Below are 13,221 nucleotides of genomic sequence, written 5' to 3'. Positions count from 1 at the left end.
TGTCTCGAATATGTCGGGCCCCATCCCTGACCATCCGGCCTCCCCATTGTAAAACTGACCGAACTCACAATGAATATGAAAAAGGGCCCTTTCAGTACCCAAAGGCGGAAAGATTAAAAATATGTCTTTCCTAGAATAAGAACGGAGTCAGTGTTTATTAGTCTATATATGTGGAGGAAAATACGAGGATAAGTCAGAAATTATCAGCAATGTTCTTATAAAATTTATTACAAATTATTTGAGAAATAAACCTTTACACCATTTTTTTAACATAGCCCTTTAGCTTCTCAACACGCTCCATCTATCCACAATCTTCTGAATCCGTGCAGTACAAATTTCAAGCTGAGAGACGAACTAGATATGCGTCATGGTCTGAAACAAATCGATGACTCTTAAAACATACACATAAGGGTATTGAAAAGATGATATTCAGTGGGACCGAAGTCAGAACTGTGAGATGAATAATACATTATCTCATACTTCAGTTTCCGAAGAGTTTCGGCAGTACTAATCGTGTTGTGAGGATGCACATTGTCATGAAACAAAAGAATGTACTGGATTATCCATTCCACAGTCCTGATCTCGTTCCTCAGATTATCATATATATATATAAATATCCTTTAAGAGGTTAATGCTGTACAGTACCTGTTAACGTTGGATGGACACAATTTTAATAAATATATACTAATTCTTTACTCTCTATAGATAGAAGCAAATAAATTCTCATGTAAAAACTCTATTGTTTATTTCTATAGTAAACAATATAATAGTAATAAGATTTAATTGAGATTTAATGATAAACGAATAGAATAGAAGGATGCGATTTTTGGAATGAAGCGAATCACTAAAGTGGAAAAGTCTGATATCCAAAATATCAAATGTTTGAGAATGGTCTAGTGGTTAAGTACAATAAGATAAACATTTATACACGCACTAAAAAAATAGTAAATACAATATTCATTATATTATCCGTGTCTTTCTACTAGCTAAATTCTATTTCCATTGAGAATCTCTATAAAAAGTTCAAGGTTTAATAGAAACCTCGGAAACTATTTATTTTCTTAACTTAGAGATTGTAAGCATTCAACCATAAAATTTTATTATTGCAAATATAACACGAATCATATTAAAGAAGCCATAGCGTATAAATATTTTTATTTTTTTAATATTAGAAATCATATAACAACATATTTACTTTATATATACTGAATATAAATCTCTCTATACGATGATAATATATTTTATATAATCTTCTCTTGTGAAAATACACGAAACATTTATTTCTTGTTGATTGAACAGTTGCAATTATTTCTTATTGTCCGAATGAATATCTTATAATTTGTAGTAAGTCTGTAATTATATTTACTTTGTTATCAAAGATAAAAACATGATTTATTCAATTGCTCTCCACAGGCCTTCTGTTTTTAAAGATGTTTCCATTATAAAAATAATGACGAAAAGATATAAAAATATTCTGAAAATTAACAAAAAAATACTCCAAATACACCAATAAAAGAATATATTTTGCTTACTTTGATGTACAAATAGGTATAGGAATACATTTTATTTCTTTTGTAAGATTGTTAGACATAGAAAGATTTCGAATAAATAACATTTCAGTAACGTCGAAATTCTATATAAATTGTATACTGTATACAAAAAATTTGTTATATATTTATGCTTATCATATAAACTGTATTTGCATAATTTATTTTTTATATTTTAAACTCAATAAAGTCGTTAAAAGAAAACGACCCTCTGGCAGTAGAAAGCAATGCACAGAACTAAACAATACATAAGCATTTGATAAATAACATACAATTTTTTTTATAACATCTTTATTTTTAACTGAGCTCCACTCCGCATAGCAATGCAGAGGTTACATAGAATAAATGCAGTATATAACAAGAGGAGACCAATAATAGAATCTATAATGCTTAGAGTTAATAATACAAACATATCGCGTATATACATAAAGTAAAATAACAAACTATAGTATTACACATTAATTACAAAATATAATTTTATATGTATTTTTGGCTGGTATTTACACAAATAGGTACTGATACAATATGCAGAGTCTTTGCTGTAAACGAAATTAGAATTGTTTGACATGTCTCAGTGACACGCTTGTTGGTTAGGTTGATTGTGGCCTTCCAGTTGTTTTCAGTCTATTGGTGTGAATGTGGTTAAAGTATTGTTTGATGAAGTTCTTCAGGCACTTGTAGAGGGCTTCGTTTTCAACCAAAACATGTGGTGGAAATGGCAAGCTTATACCATGGAGTGATGCTGTCAGTTGGATTTTCAGGCGAGCATTGTCTAACATCGGATAGTTATAAATATAGTGTGAGAGTCTGTCTTCTACTCCATACAGTTTCCATTCTCCTGGATATTAAAACGTCTTAGGTAACTGGCAAAGCAGCCATGGACAGCTGCTTTGCCAGTTACCAGCATGTCGTGGACAGCTTCGACTTAACGCAGTTCGACGTAGCGAGCATTTACAATTTCTTCAAAACCTCACTCCTATCCTAAAATGAGCCTTTAGCCTCTTGACATATTGATGTAATTAATATAATAAAACGAGCAGTTATTTATTTTGACAGCGTCACAATGCAATTTTTAATCATATTTTTATTTAATTTAAATGCTCTCCACCTCAAATTAGTAGTGTCTTGCCCCTGTACAACATACTTTTCCTTTAAGAATAGAGTTGTGCCGGTCATCTATCTAACTAACACCTTTCGGGGACAAATTTTTGAATTGAAATAACGTAACTTCCGGTTTGCTTCAGAAGTTAATATATAGTTAATTGGGGCCTCCTGCCCCTAAGGTTTCCATATCTGGTCTTGTCTTTCACATATCTAACTCCATTCTCGAGATTAAGAAAAAATTGACAGACGGACGGACGACAATGGGAATTTATAGGTCTACAATTTTTCAAATTGCATCCCAACAAGACAATATAATATAAGTGATAATATAAAAATTATTTTAAAACAAAATCTTATAACAGATGCGCCACATATAACTTTAACCTTGTAATATGAGTGTCGGGAAAGTCGTGCCAAAGCCTTTGTCAGCTTTTTTTCTTTGTGCAGTTAAACAACAAGGAATAATCACATCGTGTTTAATATTTTAGAAGAAATATTATAATATTTCAAATAAATCTCAACAATATTCAGATGAACATTGAAGCACTACTCGATCGTTCTATCTTCTATTACTTTTTGGAAAAATTTATTTTATTTTTATAATTAGCAAAAATATATTCTAACTGCAACTAGAAATTATAATTATATTTAAAAAGGAATTTATTTTAGATCAACACAAAATTTTCATATAAATAAATAAATAAATAAATAACACAAATATTAACTTTGTCTTCCTGTAATTATCATGGTTATTATGTTATCAACTTCAATATAAACAATACTTTATTGATGACGGATGATTGCCTGCTGATGATTGATGATGACAATAGTCAGTTGAAATTACTCTAGTAAAAATTTGAGGATTATTGCTAACATATTTTTATTTATAAATCGTGATAATACTCATATAATGCCAAATCACATCTTCATATTATTGATACGTTGGACAAATTTCTGAAATTTTTAAAGGTTATTATTGATTTAACTAAGTAAAAATAACGTAAAATGGTTTATAAAGCTGAAAAAGTCTTTTAAATCAGCTTAAAATCGGTAAATTTCCTCTTAATTTACGCTTTTTTTTAAGGGATTACGGCCTACATATTTTTGTTAAACGAAAAAAAAATCATAAATAATTGTATATTTATTGTTTAAAATTTAACAATTTAAAATATAAAAGTAATTTTATTTATTTAAATGATTAAAAAAATTGCTTAAAATTTTATAACTGTTTTAAATAGATTCTTTAAAGTTTGAAAAAAATGAAGCAACGTTCACTTGATATAACTTTAAAAACGATATAATTAATGAAACTATTTGCAGTAAGCAAATAGTTTCATTAATTATATCGTTTTTAAAGTTATATCGAGTGAACGTTGCTTCATTTTTAATTCCTTTTTAAATATAATTATAATTTCTAGTTGCAGTTAGAATATAAGTTAATGATTCTATTGAATTCAAGTAAAAATCTATATTAGGAATAATTAAGAGTAAAGAAAAAAACAACATATATAAAGTTGCGTAACAAATATGCCTACACTATTATGAAGTTACTTTATACAAAATCGATCGTTATAATAAATTATTAATAATATTAATAAAAAATATATAATTTATCTTTAAAACCCTAAAATTGTATATTAAAAATTCATAAGCAGTTACGAGGATACATTAGTTAAAGGGAGCAGAAAGGCTGATTTTCCCGAAAATTCGTACAGTACAAATAAAAACACAGCTACGAATTTTTAATTTTCTATTACTGATAATTTGTTAACCTTTTTTCTTTCTCTGTAGGACTGTCCATAAATTACATAACGTAGATATGGATAAATGGGTGTGCAGGTAATCGTTACGGTTACAAGGAAATGACGTGTACAAAAACGTTACATAATGCTAGGAGTTACAAGAAAATGGGTCTAAATCCTTGGATAACAAAACGATTCAATTTTGTTTCTGAATTGTTGCATAGAGAACGGGGTACTGTTTACGTTATGGGCCCAATTATCAGTGTCCCGTAACCAAGTGACCACTGAACACTGATAATTGGTCGTGGGTTCGCGCTTCTCGAACGGCTGGCTGGCCACGTAATTTTCCGGGTTTTCTTCACGTTAGTAATTACCACACAAATAGGGACCGGTTTACCATAAAAGACCTCCCGGGAGATATTCCTCCTCGGCAGATCGCTCAAATGTCACGTTGCCGTATATGAATAAAACAAAAAACATTTACGTTATCGCTTGGTACGTCATACATGTATTTATTAATATAATGTGACGTTCGTTACCCCGTGCTGTGTACAATTTCTTAGTACAATTAAGGGTGTTAAGATCGAGGATATGTAATACGTAATTTTCGGGGTGGGTGTATGCGACAGCGTTACAGATGGAGCGTTACGGGTTAGGCTGATAGTTAAGCGTTACGTAATTTATCAACGTTCCCAACTTATGAGCCATTAATAAACATAATTATTAAATTAATACATTCGAATACAATTAAAACGAAACAAAATTAAATTCATTCAAATATAATAATAATATTTTATTCAGAAGTATCTATTTTCTTTTTATCAATATATATTATTAAAACTTATATCATAAAAATATAGCTTATATAAAAATGATTTATATCATTCATAAATATTCATATATAAATTTTTAAACTTGATATAGCTATTTTATTTATTTATTTAGTTTCAAATAACGAAAATTTGTGAAAACAACACTTTAAGATAATGTATCCTTCAATCATGTATATCAGACTCCGATGATATCTGTATAAAATCGTATTACGAACAATTCGGGCGAATAAAAAACTGTTTAAGAAAATGGAAATACACAGTAACACTATCAAAATTTATTATATGATAGAATAAAATGAAAAACACTGCAATCTTCTCGTTTTATCTAATATAATTGAATATGAAATAATATTTGCAAAATGAGTAATTATCACATTTATCAATATCTCTGATGATAAATTATAGCTTTTCGCTATTTTTATTTCTAAATAAATAAAATCAAATTATACTTTGTTATTTATATTTGTATTATACATAGAATTAAGTAAATAATTATTTGATAAATATAACTAAAACGTTCACGAAATCTTTCATTAATGAAAATATTCCGATATTTTTGCAAGGAAAAAGAAAATGAAATCATTTAAAAGAGAGATCCATATGAAAAAATTATGGAGATTGCTTAAGCTTTTTCATTGTCGAAGCTTTAAATTTTAATGATTTCTTCTCAGTAGAGAAGAATAGAATAGAAGAAAAAGAAGCAAAGACATCAGTAACAACTCAGAAATATCGTTTTAATGATTTAATGATTTTCTGGGATGTTAATGATTTCTTCTCAGTGCTCTTCTTCTATTTTTCTCTTTCTATAAGCCTGCTGACGGCCTGATACCAAGTGGTTAATGTGGGCAGCCTATCGCTCTGGAAGACCTGAGCGAATCTGGACGGGTCGAAAAACCCCAGAATTTTTCGGGGGTGGTCCGTCCTGATATTTCAAGCTCGCTAAAAAGTTGCTCATAGTGCCCACAGGGCGCAGAAAGTTAAAAAATATATACATGTATATATTTTTTTACTTTCCGATTCATCAAAGTAATGATTTCATCACTGTAGATTTTATTTCGTGGTTTAAGAAGGTTTAATTCTTATTTAACTTAAGAACGTACTTAAAACATTTGAAACTCGGATTTTCTTAGGAAAGTTCAAAATGAATTCCAAATAGTTCGAAGCCATTTATTATTTGCTTCCAATCCTGTAAGGAAATGAACCAAATGATTGATATGGATCCAACAGAAAAAAGTTCATGCAAATGTATCATATAAAATCAATAGAGTAAAAAACTTATGTTGTTAAACGAGTCCAACTCTTGAAATTCCTTCATATCTGCCATGTTATTTTTCTTTCTCTTCTCTTATGTTAGACACAAATCTTGCTCGAATATGAATATTACAGGTATTGATTCCATTATCACTCAATGACTATTGTCAAATCTCTTCTAGTTTATGAAAATTTTATTGCTGTTTGTGTTTTACTACTGAAAAATTGGCTTCCTTATTATAATACCACTTTCATTAACTTCTCTAATGATTTTATTCAGAAATAATTAGAGAAGTTAATTAAATTGATGACGTTTAAAACATGAAAAACAGCAGGTAGAAAGACGTTAATAAGGAGATTGGTGTTGTATTCAGCAGCACCAATCTCCTTAATGCCTACATACTGCACTTCTGTTTTTCATGTTAAAATTACGAATTCAAAAGCATTGTTCCTGTTATTGTTTAACCAAGTATAAACTCAATTTTTTAAAATATTTAATTTTTTAATAATTTCATTTTTTCTTTTTGAATTAAACACTTAATAAAAGAGCTTACAATCACATTTACTACAGGAATTCTTTTACTTACATGACTTCAGGAAATTATCCCCAAAAGGAATAATTTCTTGGAACAAAATATAAGTTATAAATAACTTGAATAGTTTTAAGTGTTTTATATTATTATTTTTCAAAAACTACGATTTCAAAGAAAACCAGAGTTTATATTAATGCTCTATTCGAAGAAACAAGAAAGTTTCAAAAATTTCAGTATATAACATTTTTCCTAGAGTAATTTTTATTAAAAAAACAATATTATTTTCTTGTCGTTAGTCCTCTTCCAACCCTTATAGATATTAAAAACCATTCTACAGATGATAACTTTTAGTATATTTTATATAAATAATACAAGAGAACATTTAAAGCGATGTAGGAAAATGAACTTTGCACAAGAATCTGAAATATGTTCTTCAAAGAGTTATAACAAAAATAAAATATTTTAAAAGAATTTTTATATTAAATCTTGCCTTTGTTAATCTCGATACTATCTATATCAGTAACCTTCGAAAAACATTTTCTTTTAAGCATCTTAGCAAAATGGATACTGAATATTGCATTCCAACTCTTCAGCGACCAATTTAGGAAGAAATTACAAGAAAATGTCTGAAATTAATAAAGTGAATGGAATCGAATTCGGATTGAATCATCGATTGTTTCGGGGATTTATACGTGTGACAAAACGAACGCTTTGAGGGATTAGATTATTGGGATTGCCATAAAAGTCTTCCAGGAAGAAGGGAAGAAGTGCCTCCCTGAAAAATTGGCCCTATTTAGGTATAGACACTTGAAGAAAACGCGAAAAAGTCCACGTGTTAACTAGACGCAACTAGCCACCAACGTGCTGAGGCTGTCACGTGGTTCGAATTCGTTTAGTAAATGATCGCACTGAATACGTTCGTACCACGTGGTACCTCAACAAATGGCTTATCCAGGATTTTGAATATATGACGCTGCTTAAGGCAGATTCGGGAATGTGCCTGTCGGTTTTCATAGACTGTTACTCAATTAGAATTACTTTGGTTGCCTAACCTTACCTAATTAAAGTCATGCGATATGCGTTATCATAATTTTATTTTAAGGTAAAAAACTAATCTTTGATATGTAGGCCCTTACACCATAAGCACCCCTTGGATACGGCCTGGCCTCAGTATATTCGAGATTAGAATCTCAGGATGGAACGGATTTCTACTAAAAGTATCACCAATATGTAGATTTATTATTCTTTTTTTGTAGAAGGGAAAATGAATGAGAGCTAAAATTAATTCTCTTGTAAATTTGAAAAGTAATAATATTTGCTATTGAATTTTTATATAACAAGTGAGGTGATTAAAACAAGGTGGAAATCCAAAGCTTTAAATTTATAAGCAAAAGAGTTTTGACTAAATAAAATTAATTCGTGTATTAGATTATACAAAAATAGGCACGAAAATAATGTATTTTCTTCATAATAAGTTACACAATATAGTGATTACAGCTCCGTGCTTTATTACGAAAAGAAAAATAGATGTGGATGACATTAAAGGAAAAAATATAAATATAGATCCTGTTTTTTTATAAATTGTCGCAGTCAATAACACTCATAATAAATTTTATGAAACTTATTTCCTGGAGAAGTAGCAAAAGAAATTTTGATGGATTTAAGTCATTTAGAAATGAAAAAATACATCCGCATATACATTGGAAATGTATTAATAGTTCTAAAAATGATATTTATGAAAGAAAATCAAGAAAAATATCGAAATAAAATTATTCAATTGGTTCAACTTTTAAAAAATAAAATCGTATTTTTAATGCATTAAAAAAATATAGCCTATACGAAAAATTTTTCTCTAAGAAAATTTCTTTGGAAAATCTTTGATTCTCTTGATCAAACCACACAAATCAAAAAACTAGATCAATTTTCATGATTTAAACACGGAAATCCTAAAAAAGTATTGTTGCAAATTTAATTATAGACATCTCTTCAGCATATAATTAATTTTCACACGCCTTTTATTTTTTATATTATTAAATAAATAATTAAAAAGCAAATGAGTAATACTACTTGTTATACGTTGCAACATATCAATAATAAATAGTAACGTACCTTAAAAACAATTTGTGTTACCATTACATAAGTCAACAACTAATCATCCTTACGATCGAAGAAATTTGAATATTTTTTGCTAAAATTCACAAAAAAATATTAAGTGAATCCCAGGAAATTCGTATCACCAAGATAAAGGAATATAACAAGAAACATAAGTTACGAGTTGCTCCAACTTTTAAAACTCTAAAAGAAGATTAACGAGAAGAATTCTATAACTTTAGTATTTCAATAACAAATACAGAAGCTATAAAGTAACCTCTCTAAGGGATATTTTTCCAGTCGATTCGGAATTATATCTTAAATATACAAAAAGCATTTACCAGGTCACAACTCCTCCAAGAATTTTAAGAATAAATAAAGTAAATAAACATAACTTCAATGTTTTTCCAAATTGAAATGATTAAAAATGAAATCATTTCAATTTTAAGAAATTTTATAAATAAATTAATAATTAATTTAAATACAGGAAAAAACGAGTTTTTAAACAGAATTCCACTCATTCAAATAATGAAGATGATTCAGCTGCATTTAAGTGTACTAACAGCTGCTAAAGCTATTATGTAAGTCAAACGAGATATTAAAGATATCGTCGCCAAGCAGACTGCAATTTTTATTCACTGTTGCTATGGGAATATTCCACATCTTCCGCATAATAAAAAAATACATATATATTTATATATAATTAATGTGAAAAATCAATAATAAACATTAGTTAATTTGTATTCAGCAAAGTTGAGTTGTGATCAAAAATATTTACTTATTTAACTCTAAAATTAGAGAATCGTTTACTGTTAAGAGTTTATCTTTTTAAAATGTATTTTTAAATCAATATTTTTGTAATTTTCTTTTATCTATATCATTTAAAACTTAACATTTTGTAAAAATAATATAAATAAACGAAGGTAATTTTACAAACGCGACATTTTTTTTCTTTTTTTTTGAAAGTTGAGTATGTCGTTGAGAAAATATTCCATAAAATATAGGGGAACTGACTGAAAAAGAAAAAAAAAAAATACGAGTTTTATAAATCTTCTGTAACATCTCTTTAATATTAATTACAGAATTGCTTTCGTTTTCTGCAGCACCCACTTTGAATTATTGAAAACTTCATGTCTGGTGATAAATAAGGCATTGTGTTCGGTACTATAAACTGTCCTGAAGTATTTTTATCACTCAACCACGCTTCTACAGTGTTATGAGATTAAAACTTTACATTGATAGCACCAGTTGGCACCTGTTAACAATTTCCTTTTAATTTAATGATGTACTCGTTTAAAAGATCAAATTCAAGATGATTGACAGAATTTGGAAAGGAGTAGAGTCGTACTTCATTAAATCATCCAGTTTTTTGGAATATTTACAGACGATGACACGTTTAAAATTAGCAATGCAATAATTCATTCAAATCACGATCTTAAGTGGAAAAAAACAGTTCTAAACCGTAAAAAATACGCTATTATTATTATTAGATTTGTAAATTCTAACGCAATTACCGATCGTCTTAATCGTATAACTAAATCCACATTAGTTTCGATTAGATTAGGTTGCTTAAATTAAATAAAATAGATCGAACGAAGAGCAAACCGAATAGATTTGCACTCGGAGTGAAAATTAGTAAAACGGCATGAATATTTTTGACATTGTTTCGTAGAAGTTTACAAGAGTTCACTGACCTTTCCTCCAGAAGAGCCCCTTGTTACATGTCATAGTTTAAAGCATCCCAAACATTTCCATAATAAATATCTACTGGACAGAATGCTCATTAAAGCCGTTTACATATCAAAAATGCCAGAAAAAAAATCAATTAATAAAAATATAATGAACAGGATAAAAATTTAATATATAAACAAGTGTAATAAGAGCTTTTTCTTGCAGTTTTTAAGGTAATAACTTTAAAAAATTTAGAACAAAATAAGCTAAGAATTGTTAATTTTTAAATTATTTTCTTTAAATAGCGATTAATAAATATTTTTATATGCAATATAAATTCAAGTTTGTTAGTTAAAAATATATACAGAAGTAGGAAGTAATAAGCTGCTATAATAACTGTACTGCAGATAATTATGAGATTCCGGGATTTGTTTTATATCCCCTTTTATAAGGCAGAGGAATTGTTTCAAGGTTTTAAAATTAAAAAAAAATGTATAATGTTTTTAATATAAAAAATGTATTTCGATATTTCGTTTCTATGGATAAATCAGTTCAGACTTTTAAGACTTAAATCCATCTGTCAGCAGTTTGGATATTAAAAAAAAAAGTCGAGTTTTATGACTTATAAAAATAAGCGATGTCAAAGACCTTTCTGAAAATATTCACCATATATAATATAGGTGATAATTCGTTTCGTACGGATAAAATTTCGAATTATTCCAATGCAAGCCCAGAAAAAAATTAAATAAATAATATCCTAGTATGTAAATTCGATTATAAATTCAAATTTTCCGAGCTTTTATAAAATAGGAAAATGCAAAAAATAAAAAAAATTCATAAATATTTTTTCGGTATCCTACTTCTTTTTTCATTGGAAATATAAATTTAAATGTACATATTTCATGATTTTAAACGTTTACATAGAATTTATGGATATGAAATCGAGTTGTTTTGAAAATATTATTGAATCTCGTTAACTGTTTTTCTGTATGACGAATCCCTTAGAAATGCATACATTTTTCTGTTTAAAAGATAACTTATGTCAATATCTTATCCAATAAAAAACAATGGAATTATTGAAAATGTTTATATAAAATTTACTGCTTAATATTATAATTATCAAACTGATAGATTGATTTGTCCTGGTTTCAGTACGATAAACCAATTTATTGCTTGCTCCAGTTCCACCTTTATCGTGTCTCTCTATTCCTATGACTATTCGTTTCTGGTGATTTTTTTCCTTTTTGTTTTTCTTTTTAATCCTAGTCTTTTCCTTGCTTGGATGGTTTCCAATTCGGATGCTTTTTGCTTTGTTCTATGAAAGTAATTGAAGAACAACAACCCATCGTCGTTTAAAATAGTTCTAGAAATTTAATTAATGCAAAGATTAACCGAGAAAAATTAATTAATTATATATAAATGATAACATCAATCGATCAATATTCAATTCTAAACGTTTAAAATATGGAATTCGATTTTTATGCTTAAACTTTTAAACTTATTTCAGCCGAAAAATGAGTAGTATTAATTAACGTATAGTAAACTTTAGTACGCGTATTTAACATTTTAAATACAAAATATCGGACGTATTCGGAATACTCTATTCGCTTTAATATGTCGAATTGTATGCAGTGCATGGGGCGAAAAGTTTTATAGCACTTGATTTCCTTATCTAATTTCTAAATTAATTAATTCATTATAATTGCTTTTGATTAATTAACCTCGATAAACAAGACGTTTTGTTATTCGAAAGCATTTTGAGCTTTAGTTTTAATGGATCACGGCATAACCTTTATGATTATGGAACACCAACAGAGCAGAAATTCACATCTGTGTTTCGGATCATCGAAACTTTTTTAAGTTTTTCGTGAAAAAAATATTTTAATTATTACTTAAAAGCGTCGTTTAACCCTTAAAGAGTATACAGAATAGAGAACAAACACGTGCTGTACCGGTTTGCAACTTTGTAGGCTGACTAAGTACGCCCTAGCTATTTTCATTCCTAGCAAAACAATGTAAATAACACAAAAATAAAAATAAAAAATAAATTCTCCAATTTATAAAATGAATCGCTAAATATTAATTTATAAATTTAAGTTAAAATATATTTAAATTTTACCGCATTTAAAAATATAAAATTAAATTAGAAAGTACTTATACTATATTAAGAAAACGAAAGTGGCGTTGGTTTTCTCTTTTTTTAATGGATAAAATATTTAAATGTTTATATATTTATAAATTATTCGGTTGCATCCCATGTAAAATATTCCTATTTTAAATACCTCATTCGCTGTTAAGATAAATATAAAAGATTAATATCGATTTAAGGCGAAACCCGCATATAACGAATTAAAACTGCAAACGAAATATACGAGTTTTATTGTAGTTAGTAACTTAAACAAGGGAACCAACTTTAATCGATCGTACGTAAACAAAGCATTCCGTGACT

General features: G+C 28.1%; 1 protein-coding gene across 1 annotated transcript in view; it reads right to left on the bottom strand.

The window, feature by feature from the left end:
- Window positions 1–200: 200 nt before the first annotated feature.
- LOC136968345 (S-formylglutathione hydrolase) overlaps window positions 201–13,221 on the bottom strand; it is a 41,166-nt gene continuing 28,145 nt past the window's right edge. The window contains exon 9 of the mRNA XM_067262348.1: window positions 201–372. The gene's annotated coding sequence lies outside the window, so the exon portion shown is untranslated. The remainder of the gene's footprint in view (window positions 373–13,221) is intronic.

This window comes from Centruroides vittatus, unplaced genomic scaffold, assembly GCF_030686945.1.
Source record: "Centruroides vittatus isolate TY-2023 unplaced genomic scaffold, ASM3068694v2 contig_1450, whole genome shotgun sequence".
Lineage (NCBI taxonomy): Eukaryota > Metazoa > Arthropoda > Arachnida > Scorpiones > Buthidae > Centruroides > Centruroides vittatus.
The sequence above is the reverse complement of the archived record's forward strand: the minus strand, read 5'-3'. Positions and strand labels throughout refer to the sequence as shown.